The sequence below is a fragment of the Coffea arabica genome, chromosome 2c, assembly GCF_036785885.1.
Source record: "Coffea arabica cultivar ET-39 chromosome 2c, Coffea Arabica ET-39 HiFi, whole genome shotgun sequence".
Classification (NCBI taxonomy): domain Eukaryota; kingdom Viridiplantae; phylum Streptophyta; class Magnoliopsida; order Gentianales; family Rubiaceae; genus Coffea; species Coffea arabica.
Genome location: NC_092312.1, coordinates 46,104,225 through 46,122,848, shown reverse-complemented (window position 1 = coordinate 46,122,848; position 18,624 = coordinate 46,104,225). Strand labels below are relative to the sequence as shown.

The 18,624-nt window shown below is 41.4% G+C and overlaps 1 long non-coding RNA gene across 1 annotated transcript; it reads left to right on the top strand.

Annotated features, from left to right (window-relative positions):
• Nucleotides 1–549: 549 nt before the first annotated feature.
• On the top strand, nt 550–2,907 carry LOC140035965 (uncharacterized). The gene is made up of 3 exons (XR_011839860.1): nt 550–730; nt 2,088–2,148; nt 2,888–2,907. It is a non-coding gene; the product is annotated as an uncharacterized lncRNA (long non-coding RNA).
• Nucleotides 2,908–18,624: the final 15,717 nt, after the last annotated feature.

Genomic DNA, 18,624 nt, shown 5'->3' with positions numbered 1-18,624 from the left:
TATTATTTATTAAGGCCCTACTACCCAATTGTTCAACAATAAGTGCAGATGAACCTGGAAATAGGGTTTTACACTTCAGTTTCAAGATTTGAGCAAAATTAGGGTTTTTCGATTTTTCCGCCGGATGAATTTTCGGTACTGGCCAAGGATCAATTTGATGATTAAAAGTGACTTTTAAGTGAGAAATAATATGTGAGTAGTAGCCATGAGACAAGGTTAGTGAATGGAAAGAAAAAAACCTAGTACGTGAGTTTTTAAGAAAACGGCGCGAACCGGCGGGTCCCGCGCACTACCGTTTGAACGCACCACTGGACTACCACTTTCTTGCACCACAAGCTCATTGATATTTGAGCCAAAATATCTTCTTATATTCAGCTAAGAAGGACCGAAATTTGTGGCTAAGAAGCAAGGGGAAGAAAGAGAAAAATTAGTGGACAAGATTAGTCCAAGTGTTAGTAGAAATTTGTGGTCATAATTAACTCTAACCTTCTTACTTCTTATAAGACCAACACTTAGCTTCATTCCTCTTCATTTTGCTGCTGAAGAACCGTGAGTGAGAGAGAGGAAAAACAAGAGAGCAAACCTTCCATTTCATCTTCAAATCCAACAACTTAGTGAGAAAATAAACAAAGTAAACCGATTAAACTTGTTCTTGAGTGACTAAGTGTTGATTTGTGGTAAGTTTTTGAAGGAAGGAAGCTTGGACTACTCTTAGTGACCTCTACTCAAGGTAAGAGAGATTATCTCTCCAAGTTTTGCTTTTAATTTGGTTAAATTAAGATGGGCAACTTGATTTTATGGTGAGATTATGGATGATGAGCATGTTTTAGTAGTTTTCCCCAATTTATTTGATGAACTAGGGTTCCTGATTTTCTGCTCAAGTTGATGTATGATGCATGAATGTTGCAATTAAAGTTATATAAGGTTGTTTAGTGGTGATTGGAACCAGAAATTTGAGGAAACTACACTTAGAGCTAAAAATTCCAGATTTCTGGAAAATTTCCCAAGCATTCTGTCCGAAATTGTATCTGTATGTTAGAGGCCGAATTGGCCTTTAGTCAAAGAAGGAAAGTTGTAGAGAATGGTGTTTTATAGGTGCCTACAAAATTTCAGCTCAATCGGAGCAACACAGAACGTGAAAAGTCCAAAATACCCCTACTGCTTTAAGAATTTCCCAGTAGTCCGTTTCTTCAGTTCAGTCCAGTTTATCACGATTTTTGACCAGGATCCATTCTGATTTAGCTCTGGACCAAAACATGAAAGTTGTAGTGCTCTGAAGTAGCTTTAAAATGCCTCTAAGAACACCTGATTCGGACTTGTGTACACTGGGTTATGTCCATTACAGTGTTCTGCATTTAAACAGCCGGTGAATTGATTTCAGGTTTGGTAATTGGAGAATTTGACCAATTTACATTAGAAACTGGATTAAGTGACCTTCATGAACATTGTAGCTCTGTGTCTTAGCTTCGAAACGTCATAGGTTACGCCTCAATCCGGTAAGCGTAGCCTCGGATATGTTATTTCCGCATTCGTACGTCAAATCTGTCTTGTGCTAAGTTGAATTTCTGCACTTGTAATTGTTGTGAATCTTGTTTTTATGATATTGTGAGCCTATGGAACGGCTTTTGGCTTGAATTGTTGAGATATATGATGTTGGGTTGTGGTTGAGAAAAATAATGAAGCCTAAATGGCTGGAAAATTAGGTAAACACAAAGGGCATGCTGCCCAAATTTACGCTCGAGGTCTAGGGAACTACTTGCAACTTGAGTAAGGGTTAAAAGTGATTACTGCTTGAACCATCTAGGGTACTTGAGTATTCTTGTTCCGAGGTATATAAGGAAGGACTTGGCCGAACTTGTACCCTTGAGAAATGAAATAATGACTATTTGAAATATGTTTCTCTTGTACTTTCGACTCGCATGGCATTTTCAAGTATAAATGTTACAAAGTTTTACCGTTTAAAAAGCGAGCAAGTGTTTCACGACTACTATCCGAGCGAATTTCAATTTCTTGATTTTATTGAACGAAACGTCTAAGTTTCGAATCTTAGTCATGTTTCAAAGTTCTCAAACTAAGTTTTATCGCAGATTTGGACTCCGAACCCGGAGTATAACCTGAAAGTGACCAGTAAAGGCACTATATCTTTTGGTGAGTGCTTTCAAATACCGAATTGCACTAGATACTTGAACTTGATACGTGACCAATATGAGTACATGTTATATACGTGAATTGATAGGGCAAGAGTGTACTTTATCGCACTTGCCCTTACGTGATATACTTGTTTATTGTTGCAATTGACTTGATATACTTGATTATGATGCGCGCACTTCCTGGAATTCCAGAAACCCTGTGGCGAGTTACTCTAGTCGAGCCGGCAAGGGCTTGGTCGATTGGGTAACGAACCCTGGGTCTCTTGTATTGTCGAGTGGAGTGATATCTCCTCGACTAATCGGTATACTCGAGTATTACCACCCGTGTTCTTGAGGATTTTGGGCCCAGCTGGGGGTTGAACGGTGGACGGAGAGTCGTTTAAGTGGTGTTCTACTGGATTGGTTACTTACTTGAAAGTTGACGGAGTGTCAACTACTACGTGATCAAGCTTCTGGTAATGCAAAGGGGAATTTGGCTCCTGAGAGCCATCCGTATCCTTACGCTTTGGAATACTTATTGTTTGTTGGATTATTGTTTCTTTTGAAAAACTTTTACACTCGCTCATTTTAAGATTGCTACTTGACGTGTTACTGTTCACATTTATGAACACTTCATGAACACTTTATGCTCGTTACTTGGCTATAACGAAAACTCGTACTTATAAATAATGGTCAATTTGCTATTTGGAACCTCACTGGGCTTTTAGCTCATTCCACTCCATTTGTTTTCCTTTCAGGGGTACGAGCGAGGTGCGAGATATGTAAAGTCTAGCATAGACTAGTTGTTTGATTTTTGACTTGTACTCGTGCTATTCCTCGAATAGAATGTTTTGTATTTGGGTTGTATACGCCTTGAACCAGTTTGAGTATATTGAGATTTTGTACCTCGATTTCTATCAATGTAAATTATAAGCTTGAATTGGGAATGTTATTTATGGTTCATGGATGTGTGTACATGAATCGTTTGAGATAGGGAGTGAGTCCTGGCGAGAGCTGGGCAGGCGGTCTGCCGAACCCTTTGGTACGCCTTAGGGGGAGGTGGGGTCGTCACAGTAAGACACAAATGTGGGTGCACAATGAAGTGGGAATGGAAGAATTTGGAAGGCCAATAGTGGCGGACAGAAATGGAAGTGCACCAAGGGCAACATAAAAGATAGAAACCCTAGCTTCCTAAAATGTAGGAGTGGGTAGTGTTCCTAAAATGTAGGAGAGAATGTAGGAGAGTAGCCAAGTGAAAATAAAGGAGTTATCCAAGTGCTTTACTTAGTTTCCTAAATGAATTTGGAAATTAAGTAAACAACTTGGATGAAGCAAGCAATAGTCGGACAGATTTAAAACAAAGAAACCCTATTGCAAATGAAACCCTAGCCGCAAGTAGAAACCCTAGCCGCCGCCCCACTTGTTTTCTTCTTGCTCAAGTGATGACTAACGACCAAGACAGATTTGGGAACACAACCTTTCGGCAAATTTTGGACAGAAATTATCGACAAACTAGACACAAACACAAAAGGGATAACACACCAACAGATTTTGTGTTCGGATAAACAGTAACGTGGACAGTGTCGGTGAACAGCAACGGTGAACAGTGTCATTTTTTTCTTCTTTTTTTTAAACAAGGTAGCGGACAAAACACAAAAACCCTTCGACGCAACTACGAAAAACAGGGATATAACGAAAGATACCTTCACCTAAGCTCTGAAGCCAACTGATACGGTCCTCGATCAACTCGTTTCGAGACACGTAACACGCTTGCCCAAGGATCTAGTGAGGTTGTCCAGCGCTTGGATTGTGGAACCTAAAACCAAAACGGACGACACGAATTGATTGAAGGTGGTAGAACGGCGACTCCAATTGAGGTGAATACTCTAGTGGATAGGTCGGTAGAACAATCAAGGACAATACGCAAGATTGCTCAAGAACCTTGCCAAGCAAGTTAAGGTTCGAATGATCTCAATAAGTCGAAGAGAAACAAATCAGAATTTTATTATCAAAATTGTGCACCCGTTAATCATACAAAGTGAGCCTTTATATAGGCTAAGGGGCTAATAAAACCCTAAGAAACTAGACAAGGAAGGTCGGCCACTCCTTGGACAAGGTGGGCCGGGCCATGACTCAAATAAACTAACCTAATCCAACTCTAAGCAATTGAACCTAACACTAAGGCCTAGGGCTTAGTTGACCAAACCTTCATGGGCTCTCTTTGTGGGCTTCGATCATCATGTAGACAACTTGATTATCACCTTCCAGGCCTTCAATATCCCGATGGACTCCTTGTTGGTCTTGAACATTTCACACAAGAGCTTGAAGGGACTCCTTGAAGCGTTTGGCCCGTGCACGTGTAACTGGGCCCAATGGAACTCGAACTGGATCATTACTTGGGCTAAGGTCCGTGCACACATCAGTCCCCCCCACTTGAGAAGGATTTGTCCTCAAATCCGGATAGAAATGGATGATACTACAAGCGTTGGTAGTATGAAGCCCAAATCTAATGCCACCACATATTGGCCCTCATACTATGATTCGGTGCTCATGTCTCTTGGTTTGTTTGAAAATGCTCACAACCAGCCAAGAAAAACTCATGGCTTTACTCCAATGGCTCCTTTTGTTTGTATAATTCCCCTCCTCTTGAAAGCAATTTGCCCACAAATTGAAGCACGAATGGTGACAAGACGAGTTACATGCCTTTGACTCAATGTTGTTACGATTGCTACAGATATCATCCAATGCAAAACCCAAGTGCTAAGTTGGTAAATAACCCTTGCCGAACCTTGAATCTCACAAACTATCTTCAATGTGTGCTCAACTTGATCGTTTGTGGTCACGAGGTAAGGGTCCTCAAAGTGGTGTGAAGTGTATCCCATAAAATCGAACTCCGGCCAGAACACACTTGCAAGGTCCTATGGCGGATTTGGTGATGTTGGAGCTTCATGTGTACTAAGAGCAAGACGAAAATCACAATGGTCACTTGTTCTTTAAACGAACCTTTGGTACACAACCATCCCCAAAATGTGGAGTGTTCACTTCAAGATGAGCTCGAATCAACTCCCTTTTGGTGTGGACTGATTTGAGTTGACATTGTTCCATGAATGGATACCAACGGGGTTTAACTCTTGGAGGCTTGCAAAGCCTATAATTGATTTTGGAATGGAACGCATTAAGAACAGCTCAACTTCCCTTTGCCTGATCTGTATAAAAGAAGAAACACTAAACAAAGCAAATGTAAGTTCGTTAGGAAAATAATAGGCCTTCGCCGGGTTGTTCAAGATCAGCCCACTTTCTCTCTTTTCTTCCTTTTTACCACCCATCTCATCAGATTTTTCCATCCCTTTTTCTAGTTCAACAGCTGACCCTTTCATCTCGTTGCTTTCAACTCTCTCGGGTTTTACCTCTTCAGGCACAATTCCCTCATCTAGCCTTTTCTCCATTCTTTAACGCTCACTCAAGCACATTTTCATGTATGCTAGATCAATACAAAGCTGGTCATAAGTAAGTGATACAAGCACAAAACGACGACTATTAAATAAGAAGTCATACTTATTAGTATGTCCGTCATATTTAACTTCTCGCCTCGACATCCATGCTTTGCCCAACAACACAGGTGTCACTTGAATTGGGACTACATCACACAACACCTCGTCCACATATTTGCCGATTTGAATAGGTACAAGTGTGTGCTTAGTAACCCAAACAACACCATGAGTGCTCATCAACTTGTACAGTTGAAGATGATCAATGGTTGGAAGATTTAATTTCTCAACCATGATAGCACTTGCAAGGATGACTTCACAACTCCCATCAATGGGCAAGCTACAAATTTTATCTTTGACACCGCAACGAGTATAAAACCAACCAAGCAACTGAGATTTGACGAGGTCCAATTGCTCATCTACACCGTGTAATGCCACTTCTTTGACTCCCTTAGGATCAGGAAGACAATGTTGTGGGCTAGCTTTTATGCGTCTTGTATTCGCCATGACGTATGAGGGAACCTGTAAAAAGTTAGCAACGAAACCGAAGATGTTGGCTTTCACGCTCCCTTACGTGTATCCACTCGCACTCGTGTAAATGAAACCCTAGCCGCAAGTAGAAACCCTAGCCGCAAGTAGAAACCCTAGCCGCCGCCCCACTTGTTTTCTTGTTGCTCAAGTGATGACTAACGACCAAGACAGATTTGGGAACACAACCTTTCGGCAAATTTTGGAAAGAAATTATCGACAAACTAGACACAAACACAAAAGGGATAACACACCAACAGATTTTGTGTTCGGATAAACAGTAACGTGAACAGTGTCGGTGAACAGCAACGGTGAACAGTGTCATTTTTTTCTTCTTGTTTTTTTTTTAACAAGGCAGCGGACAAAACACAAAAACCCTTCGACGCAACTACGAAAAACAAGGATATGACGAAAGATACCTTCACCTAAGCTCTGAAGCCAACTGATACGGTCCTCGATCAACTCGTTTCGAGACACGTAACACGCTTGCCCAAGGATCTAGTGAGGTTGTCCAGCGCTTGGATTGTGGAACCTAAAACCAAAACGGACGACACGAATTGATTGAAGGTGGTAGAACGGCGACTCCAATTGAGGTGAATACTCTAGTAGATAGGTCGGTAGAACAATCAAGGACAATACGCAAGATTGCTCAAGAACCCTTGCCAAGCAAGTTAAGGTTCGAATGCTCTCAATAAGTCGAAGAGAAACAAATCAGAATTTTATTATCGAAATTGTGCACCCGTTAATCATACAAAGTGAACCTTTATATAGGCTAAGGGGCTAATAAAACCCTAAGAAACTAGACAAGGAAGGTCGGCCACTCCTTGGACAAGGTGGGCCGGGCCATGACTCAAATAAACTAACCTAATCCAACTCTAAGCAATTGAACCTAACACTAAGGCCCAGGGCTTAGTCGACCCAACCTTCATGGGATCTCTTCGTGGGCTTCGATCATCATGTAGACAACTTGATTATCACCTTCCAAGCCTTCAATATCCCGATGGACTCCTTGTTGGGCTTGAACATTTCACACAAGAGCTTGAAGGGACTCCTTGAAGCGTTTGGCCCGTGCACGTGTGACTGGGCCCAATGGAACTCGAACTGGATCATTACTTGGGCTAAGGTCCGTGCACACATCAGTCCCCTCCACTTGAGAAGAATTTGTCCTCAAATCCGGATAGAAATGGATGATACTACAAGTGTTGGTAGTATGAAGCCCAAATCTAATGCCACCACATATTGGCCCTCATACTATGATTCGGTGCTCATGTCTCTTGGTTAGTTTGAAAATGCTCACAACCAGCCAAGAAAAACTCATGGCTTTACTCCAATGGCTCGTCTTGTTTGTATAATTCCCCTCCTCTTGAAAGCAATTTGCCCACAAATTGGTGACAAGACGAGTTAGATGCCTTTGACTCAATCTTGTTACGATTGCTACAGATGTCATCCAATGCAAAACCCAAGTGCTAAGTTGGTAAATAACCCTTGCCGAACCTTGAATCTCACAAACTATCTTCAATGTGTGCTCAACTTGATCGTTTGTGGTCACGAGGTAAGGGTCCTCAAAGTGGTGTGAAGTGTATCCCATGAAATTGAACTCCGGCCAGAACACACTTGCAAGGTCCCATGGCGGATTTGGTGATGTTGGAGCTTCATGTGTACTATGAGCAAGACGAAAATCACAATGGTCATTGAGGCACTTGTTCTTTAAACGAACCCTTGGTACACAACCATCCCCAAAATGTGGAGTGTTCCCTTCAAGGTGAGCTCGAATCAACTCCCTTTTGGTGTGTACTGATTTGAGTTGACATTATTCCATGAATGGATACCAACGGGGTTTAAGTCTTTGAGGCTTGCAAAGCCTATAATTGATTTTGGAATGGAACGCACTAAGAACAGCTCAACTTCTCTTTGCCTGATCTGTATAAAAGAAGAAACACTAAACAAAGCAAAGGTAAGTTCGTTAGGAAAATAATAGGCCTTCACCGGGTTGTTCAAGATCAGCCCACTTTCTCTCTTTTCTTCCTTTTTACCACCCATCTCATCAGATTTTTCCATCTCTTTTTCTAGTTCAACAGCTGACCCTTTCATCTCGTTGCTTTCAACTCCCTCGGGTTTTACCTCTTCAGGCACAATTCCCTCATCTAGCCTTTTCTCCATTCTATAACGCTCACTCAAGCACATTTTCATGTATGCTAGATCAATACAAAGCTGGTCATAAGTAAGTGATGCAAGCACAAAACGACGACTATTAAATAAGAAGGCATACTTATTAGTATGTCCGTCATATTTAACTTCTCGCCTCGACATCCATGCTTTGCCCAACAACACAGGTGTCACTTGAATTGGGACTACATCACACAACACCTCGTCCACATATTTGCCGATTTGAATAGGTACAAGTGTGTGCTTAGTAACCCAAACAACACCATGAGTGCTCATCAACTTGTACAGTTGAAGATGATCAATGGTTGGAAGATTTTGTAACGACCCCACCTCCCCCTAAGGCGTACCAGAGGGTTCGGCGGGCCGCCTGCCCAGCTCTCGCCGGGACTCAGTCGTTCTTTAATCAAATCCAGAACAAATCACAAGAATAAATAGGGCAGCAATCCAAACTTAAAGTGGAACTTATATACATTGCTATCTCAAAAGGAAGTACAACCATCAAATGTACAAAGGTTCTCACTTCACCATACAACTAGCCAGTGCCAAGCACTAGGGCGAGAACCATTACAAAAGAAACAAAAGACCTAGACTAGGCTAGTCTATGCTCTCATCCTGCTCGCCGTCCCCTGTTAAGGAAAACAAAACTAAAGGGGTGAGCTAAAAGCTCAGTGAGGTTCCAAACAGATAATCAAACAATCAAACAATCAATTCAATACATTAAACATGGAGTATCAATAATTCAAGAAACATTTACAATGGAAAGCAATAGTAACATTCATTAAAAGGATACGGCTCACAAGGAGCAATTCGTTCATTCGTTCTCCTGACATTTCCCCTTATTCCTCCAATCATTTGAAAATGCATTTTTCGTTTATCAATAAACCCTCGTTCGTTCGTTCGTTCGTTCGTTCGTTCGTTCATTCATTCACCCCCGTCCTGGCCGTTGGCCAGTCTCCACCAACCTACAGGGTAATACTCGAGTATACCAAACGTTCACCCAAGTCCCTAATCGCCCGACCGAGTCCGCTTCTGGCTTGAGACGACCGGTAACAAGGGGCAATGGCCAGTTCAGCCCAAAAGGCTTACATTCATGCGCAAGTAACATTTCAATCATTAAATCCTTGAAAATTGCACAGTTATTTAGGTCGAGTGCGATAAAGTACACACTCGCCTAGAAAGCTCATTTTGGAAATCATTAAAAGCAATTAACACATTAGCAAATGATAACAACAAGCCATAAAGTCAAATAAGGAACACTCACCTAGATATGCAAAATAACGTGCAAAATATCCTTCCGGATATTACCCTTAGTCACCAATGAAACCTAAGGTTGAACAAGAGAACATATTACAGTTTATCGAGCAGAACATTTAAGGGAAACAAAGAAACCCGACTAATTAGGAGTAAAACGTGTAAAGATGACTTTCAAGTAAGAAGAGGGTTGTTTGAACCCAAGGATGAAAAATCATGTTTTAAAATGGAAAACCGGTCATGGTATTGGCCTAACAAAAGTATACAAGTTCAAATAGAAACCTAGCCCTCGGGCGAAAATTTGGGCAGCACGCCCTTTGTGTTTACCTAATTTTCCAGCCATTTTGGCTTCATTATTTTTCCTCAACCACAACCCAACATCACACATAAGCAATTCAAGTCAAGAGCCATTCCATAGGCTCACAATATCATAAGAATAAGAAATACAGTAATAACAAGTGCAGAAATTCAATTTAGCAAAAGACAGATTTGACGTATGAAAGCGGAAATAACTTATCCGAGGCTACGCTTATCGGATTAAGACGAAAACTATACCGTTTCGAAGCTAAGACTTAGGGCTACAATGTTTATGAAGGTCATTTAGTCCAGTTTCTAACGTAACTTGGTCAAATTCTCGAATTACTAAACCAGAAACCAATTCGTCGGCTGTTTAAACGCAGAACACTGTAATGGACATAACTCAGAGTACACAAGTCCGAATCAGGTGTTCTTAGAGGCATTTGAAAGATAATTCAGAATAATACAACTTTCATGTTTTGGCAAAAAGCTAAATCAGAATGGATCCTAGTCGAAAAACGTGATAAACTGGACTTAACTGATCACACGGACTGCTTGGGAAATACTTAAAACAGTAAGGGTATTTTGGACTTTTCACATCCTACGTTGCTCCGATTGAGCTGAAATTTTGTAGGAACCTATAAAATAACATTCTCTACAACTTTCCTTCTTTGACCTAAGGCCAATTCGGCCTCTAACATAGGGATTCAAATTCGGACAGAATGTTGGGAAAAATTTTCCAGATTCTGGAATTTTTTGTAAACAATGGAACTTTCTTTAATTTCTTGGTCTAATCACTACCAAAGCCTCTCTTATAACCTTAATTTCAACATATATACTTCATACAACAAATTGGGCAGAAATTCATCAAGCCCTAGTTCATCATATAAATTGGGGAAAACTTCCAAATTCATCACACCCACTTGCATAATCATGAAATCAAGCCAAAACTTAAGCTAAAACACATCTTAAAGCAAGATTCAAAGCAACAAAGATCATGATCAAATGTTGGTACCTCAAAAGCAAGGCTTGGTAGAGTGATCCTTCACCCCCTTTGATATTTCTTGGTTCTTCAAGCTTCCTAACTCACACTTAGTACTTTAATCGGTTTAGAATTGGATTTCTTACTTGGGTTGAAGCAAATCAAGAAGGAAATTTTGTTTATCTTGCTCTCCTTTTCTCTCTCCCTTAGCTCAGCACTTAGCAAGAAAAAATGAGGGAAGATGGAGCTTAGTTATCTTATAGGAAGACAAGAAGATTAGAGCTAATTGTGACCACAATTTTTGACCAACACTTGGCCTAACCTTGACCACAAAATTTTTCTCTTTCTTTCCCTTGCATATGAGCCACAATTTCTGTCAAACTTGCTGCCAAGAGAGAAGATATTTTGCTCAAGTTCAATAAATTTGTTTGGTGAGAAAAATGGTGGTCAAGTGGTGCGTTCAATCGGTAGTGCGCGGGACCCGCCGGTTCGCGCCGTTTTTCTTAAAAACTCACGTACTAGGGTTTTTACTTCCCATTCACTAACCTTATATCATTGCTACCAATCACATATTATTTCTCACTTAAAAGTCACTTTTAATCCTCAAATTTAATCCTTACTCTGTACCGAAAATTCATCCGGCGAAAAATCGCGAAAACCCTAATTTTGCTCCAAACTTGAAACCGAAGCGTAAAACCCTATTTTCAGGGTTTACTTACACTTATTGTGAAATAATTGGGTATTTTTGAGAAAAATACAAGAAATTTGCGAGTTCTCACAGATTTAATTTCTCAACCATGATAGCACTTGCAAGGATGACTTCACAACTCCCATCAATGGGCAAGCTACAAATTTTATCTTTGACACCGCAACGAGTATAAAACCAACCAAGCAACACTGCGTAATGCCACTTCTTTGACTCCCTCAGGATCAGGAAGACAATGTTGTGGGCTAGCTTTTATGCTTCTTGTATTCGCCATGACGTATGAGGGAACTTGCAAAAAGTTAGCAACGAAACCGAAGATGTTAGCTTTCACGCTCCCTAACGTGTATCCACTCGCACTCGTGTATATGGATGTCACTCTAATTGACTTACCAAAAACTTTTACCTGTTTGGTTCTGTAGTTGAGAAAGGCCGCTCAAGTCCAATAATTGTCACCACTTTTGCCATAAGAGTAACCAAGAAGGTAAGACACAAATGTGGGTGCAAAATGAAGTGGGAATGGACGAATTTGGAAGGCCAATAGTGGCGGACAGAAATGGAAGTGCACCAATGGGAACATAAAAGATAGAAACCCTAGCTTCCTAAAATGTAGGGGTGGGTAGTGTTCCTAAAATGTAGGAGAGAATGTAGGAGAGTAGCCAAGTGAAAACAAAGGAGTTATCCAAGTGCTTTACTTAGTTTCCAAAATGAATTTGGAAATTAAGTAAACAACTTGGATGAAGCAAGCAATACTCGGACAGATTTGAAACAAAGAAACCCTAGTGCAAATGAAACCATAGACGCCGCCCCACTTGTTTTCTTGTTGCTCAAGTGATGACTAACGACCAAGACAGATTTGGGAACACAACCTTTCGGCAAATTTTGGACAGAAATTATCGACAAACTAGACACAAACACAAAAGGGATAACACACTAACAGATTTTGTGTTCGGATAAACAGTAACGTGGATAGTGTCGGTGAACAGCAACGGTGAACAGTGTCATTTTTTTCTTCTTTTGTTTTTTAACAAGGCAGCGGACAAAACACAAAAACCCTTCGACGCAACTACGAAAAACAAGGATATGACGAAAGATACCTTCACCTAAGCTCTGAAGCCAACTGATACGGTTCTCGATCAACTCGTTTCGAGACACGTAAGACGCTTGCCCAAGGATCTAGTGAGGTTGTCCAGCGCTTGGATTGTGGAACCTAAAACCAAAACGGACGACACGAATTGATTGAAGGTGGTAGAACGGCGACTCCAATTGAGGTGAATACTCTAGTGGATAGGTCGGTAGAACAATCAAGGACAATACGCAAGATTGCTCAAGAACCCTTGCCAAGCAAGTTAAGGTTCGAATGCTCTCAATAAGTCGAAGAGAAACAAATCAGAATTTTATTATCAAAATTGTGCACCCGTTAATCATACAAAGTGAGCCTTTATATAGGCTAAGGGGCTAATGAAACCCTAAGAAACTAGACAAGGAAGGTCGGCCACTCCTTGGACAAGGTGGGCCGGGCCATGACTCAAATAAACTAATCTAATCCAACTCTAAGCAATTGAACCTAACACTAAGGCCTAGGGCTTAGTCGACCAAACCTTCATTGGTTCTCTTCGTGGGCTTGGATCATCATGTAGACAACTTGATTATCACCTTCCAAGCCTTCAATATCCCGATGGACACCTTGTTGGTCTTGAACATTTCACACAAGAGCTTGAAGGGACTCCTTGAAGCGCTTGGCCCGTGCACGTGTGACAGGGCCCAATGGAACTCGAACTGGATCATTACTTGGGCTAAGGTCCATGCACACATCAGTCCCCTCCACTTGAGAAGGATTTGTCCTCAAATCCGGATAGAAATGGATGATACTACAAGCGTTGGTAGTATGAAGCCCAAATCTAATGCCACCACATATTGGGCCTCATACTATGATTCGGTGCTCATGTCTCTTGGTTAGTTTGAAAATGCTCACAACCCAGCCAAGAAAAACTCATGGCTTTACTCCAATGGCTCCTCTTGTTTGTATAATTCCCCTTCTCTTGAAAGCAATTTGCCCACAAATTGAAGCACGAATGGTGACAAGACGAGTTACATGCCTTTGACTCAATCTTGTTACGACTGCTACAGATGTCATCCAATGCAAAACCCACGTGCTAAGTTGGAAATAACCCTTGTCGAACCTTGAATCTCACAAACTATCTTCAATGTGTGCTCAACTTGATCGTTTGTGGTCACGAGGTAAGGGTCCTCAAAGTGGTGTGAAGTGTATCCCATGAAATCGAACTCCGGCCAGAACACACTTGCAAGGTCCCATGGCGGATTTGGTGATGTTGGAGCTTCATGTGTACTAAGAGCAAGACGAAAATCACAATGGTCATTGAGGTACTTGTTCTTTAAACGAACCCTTGGTACACAACCATTCCCAAAATGTGGAGTGTTCCCTTCAAGATGAGCTCGAATCAACTCCCTTTTGGTGTGGACTGATTTGAGTTGACATTGTTCCATGAATGGATACCAACGGGGTTTAACTCTTGGAGGCTTGCAAAGCCTATAATTGATTTTGGAATGGAACGCACTAAGAACAGCTCAACTTCCCTTTGCCTGATCTGTATAAAAGAAGAAACACTAAACAAAGCAAAGGTAAGTTCGTTAGGAAAATAATAGGCCTTCACCGGGTTGTTCAAGATCAGCCCACTTTCTCTCTTTTCTTCCTTTTTACCACCCATCTCATCAGATTTTTCCATCTCTTTTTCTAGTTCAACAGCTGACCCTTTCATCTCGCTGCTTTCAACTCCCTCGGGTTTTAACTCTTCAGGCACAATTCCCTCATCTAGCCTTTTCTCCATTCTATAGCGCTCACTCAAGCACATTTTCATGTATGCTAGATCAATACAATGCTGGTCATAAGTAAGAGATACAAGTACAAAACGACGACTATTAAATAAGAAGGCATACTTATTAGTATGTCCGTCATATTTAACTTCTCGCCTCGACATCCATGCTTTGCCCAACAACACAGGTGTCACTTGAATTGGGACTACATCACACAACACCTCGTCCACATATTTGCCGATTTGAATAGGTACAAGTGTGTGCTTAGTAACCCAAACAACACCATGAGTGCTCATTAACTTGTACAGTTGAAGATGATCAATGGTTGGAAGATTTAATTTCTCAACCATGATAGCACTTGCAAGGATGACTTCACAACTCCCATCAATGGGCAAGCTACAAATTTTATCTTTGACACCGCAACGAGTATAAAACCAACCAAGCAACTGAGATTTGACGAGGTCCAATTGCTCATCTACACCGCGTAATGCCACTTCTTTGACTCCCTTAGGATCAGGAAGACAATGTTGTGGGCTAGCTTTTCGCCATGACGTATGAGGGAACCTGCAAAAAGTTAGCAACGAAACCGAAGATGTTGGCTTTCACGCTCCCTTACGTGTATCCACTCGCACTCGTGTATATGGATGTCACTCTAATTGACTTACCAAATACTTTTACCTGTTGGGTTCTGTAGTTGAGAAAGGCCGCTCAAATCCAATAATTGTCACCACTTTTGCCATAAGAGTAACCAAGAAGGTAAGACACAAATGTGGGGGCAAAATGAAGTGGGAATGGACGAATTTGGAAGGCCAATAGTGGCGGACAGAAATGGAAGTGCACCAATGGGAACATAAAAGATAGAAACCCTAGCTTCCTAAAATGTAGGAGTGGGTAGTGTTCCTAAAATGTAGGAGAGAATGTAGGAGAGTAGCCAAGTGAAAACAAAGGAGTTTTCCAAGTGCTTTCCTTAGTTTCCTAAATGAATTTGGAAATTAAGTAAACAACTTGGATGAAGCAAGCAATACTCGGACAGATTTGAAACAAAGAAACCCTAGTGCAAATGAAACCCTAGCCGCAAGTAGAAACCCTAGCCGCCGCCCCACTTGTTTTCTTGTTGCTCAAGTGATGACGAACGACCAAGACAGATTTGGGAACACAACCTTTCGGCAAATTTTGGACAGAAATTATCGACAAACTAGACACAAACACAAAAGGGATAACACACCAACAGATTTTGTGTTCGGATAAACAGTAACGTGAACAGTGTCGGTGAACAGCAACGGTGAACAGTGTCGGTGAACAGCAACGGTGAACAGTGTCATTTTTTTCTTCTTGTTTTTTTTTTAACAAGGCAGCGGACAAATCACAAAAACCCTTCGACGCAACTACGAAAAACAAGGATATGACGAAAGATTCCTTCACCTAAGCTCTGAAGCCAACTGATACGGTCCTCGATCAACTCTTGGAGGCTCGTAACACGCTTGCCCAAGGATCTAGTGAGGTTGTCCAGCGCTTGGATTGTGGAACCTAAAACCAAAACGGACGACACGAATTGATTGAAGGTGGTAGAACGGCGACTCCAATTGAGGTGAATACTCTAGTAGATAGGTCGGTAGAACAATCAAGGACAATACGCAAGATTGCTCAAGAACCCTTGCCAAGCAAGTTAAGGTTCGAATGCTCTCAATAAGTCGAAGAGAAACAAATCAGAATTTTATTATCAAAATTGTGCACCCGTTAATCATACAAAGTGAGCCTTTATATAGGCTAAGGGGCTAATGAAACCCTAAGAAACTAGACAAGGAAGGTCGGCCACTCCTTGGACAAGGTGGGCCGGGCCATGACTCAAATAAACTAATCTAATCCAACTCTAAGCAATTGAACCTAACACTAAGATCTATGACTTTTCTCTCCCCTACTTCATCCCAATGGATTGGAGATCGACACCGTCGTCCATACAAGGCTTCATATGGGGCCATTTGAATAGAGGAATGATAACTATTGTTATACGCGAATTCAACCAAAGTCAAGTATTGACTCCAACTTCCTTTAAAATCCACAATACAGGCTCTCAACATATCCTCATGAGTTTGGATAGTTCTCTCAGATTGTCCATCAGTTTGCGGGTGATACGCTGTGCTATAACTCAGCTTAGTTCCTAGAGCCTCTTGTAATTTTTGCCAGAATCGGGATACAAACCTAGGGTCTCTATCCGATACAATACTCACAGGTACCCCATGTAATCTCACTACCTCATCCATATAAAGTTTAGCAAGTTTCTCCAAAGGATATTTCATATTTACTGGCAAGAAATGTGCAGTCTTAGTCAATCGATCCACTATTACCCAAATTGCATCATGCCCCTTTTGTGTTTGTGGCAATCCTGACACAAAATCCATCGTTATGTGCTCCCACTTTCACTCAGGGATCTCTAAAGGTTGTAACAAACCTGACGGTTTTTGATGCTCAGCTTTTACCTGTTGGCACGTAAGACATTTTTGTACAAACTGGGCAATCTCCGCCTTCATTTTCTCCCACCAATACAGACTTCTAAGATCTCGGTACATCTTATTATTCCCTGGGTGCACTGTATACCTAGAGCAATGTGATTCCTCCAAAATCTCCCTTTTCAATTCCTCATCCCTAGGTACCACGACACGATTTCGAAACTTTAAAATTCCATCAGGGCTTAGATTAAAGTTAGGTAACTCCCCCTTCGTTACTCTCTCTACCCACTTCTGCACTATTGGATCCTTCACTTGGCCCTCTTTGATCCGTTCCATCAATGCCGATTTCGCCTCAATATTTCCAAAAATTACTTTCTCCGGTTCCAAACGAGGTTTCCACTCACATACATCTTCCAATAGGCTCCACTCTCTCACTATAGAACTTGCTAGTTGAGCCTTCCGGCTTAAAGCATCTGCTACAACGTTGGCCTTTCCAGGATGATAGTTAATTGTACAGTCATAATCCTCTAAGAACTCTACCCACCGACGTTGTCTTAGATTCAACTCCTTCTGGGAAAACAGATACTTAAGACTTTTATGATCCGTAAAAACCTCAAAAGTTACACCATAAAGATAATGTCGCCATTTCTTCAAAGCGAACACTACAGCTGCAAGCTCCAAATCATGGGTCGGGTAATTTTGCACATGAGTTTTTAACTTTCGGGATGCGTAGGCAATCACATTCCTATTCTGCATCAACACGCACCCTAGCCCTTCTTTTGAAGCATCGGTATAAACCGTATAACTATCCTTTCCACTGGGCAAAGCTAAAACTGGAGCCATAGTCAATTGTTTCTTAAGCTCTTGGAAACCATTTTCACACTTAACATCCCAAATATATTTTCCTTGTTTCTTGGTCAGGTTAGTCAAGGGTCCTGCAATTCTCGAGAAATTCTTTATAAATCTGCGGTAGTACCCTGCTAAGCCTAGAAAACTTCGCACCTCGGTGGGATTTTCTGGCCGTTTCCACTTAGCCACAGCTTCCACTTTCGCCGGGTCTACAGCAAGGCCATCTTTCGAAATTATATGACCTAAGAACGCCACCTCTTCCAACCAAAATTCACACTTACTGAACTTAGCAAACAGTTGGTGCTCTCTTAGGGTTTGCAATACTATCCGCAAATGTTGTTCATGCTCCTCCCTTGACCTCGAATACACCAAGATGTCGTCAATGAACACCACTACAAACCTATCCAAGTAAGGTTTGAACACTCGATGCATCAGATCCATGAATGCTGCTGGGGCATTGGTTAAACCAAAAGGCATCATTGCGAACTCAAAATGCCCATATCGAGTATTAAACGCCGTTTTTGGCACATCCTCCTTCTTAACTCTCAATTGATAATACCCTTGTCGCAGGTCCAACTTAGAAAATACTACAGCCCCTTGTAACTGATCAAATAACTCATCTATGTGGGGCAAAGGATATTTATTCTTAATAGTCACTGCATTCAGCCCTCGATAGTCAATACACAACCTCAAACTTCCGTCTTTCTTTTTAACAAATAACACTGGAGCTCCCCACGGCGACTCGCTCTCATGTATAAACCCCCGTTCTAGCAAGTCCTGTAATTGCACCTTTAATTCCTTAAGCTCAGCAGGTGCCATACGATAAGGGGTTTTAGAAATGGGAGTGGTTCCGGGTACTAAATCAACCTTAAATTCCACCTCCCTTTCAGGTGGCAAGGATTTCAACTCCTCCGGAAATATGTCCGGGAATTCACTGATTACTGGCATG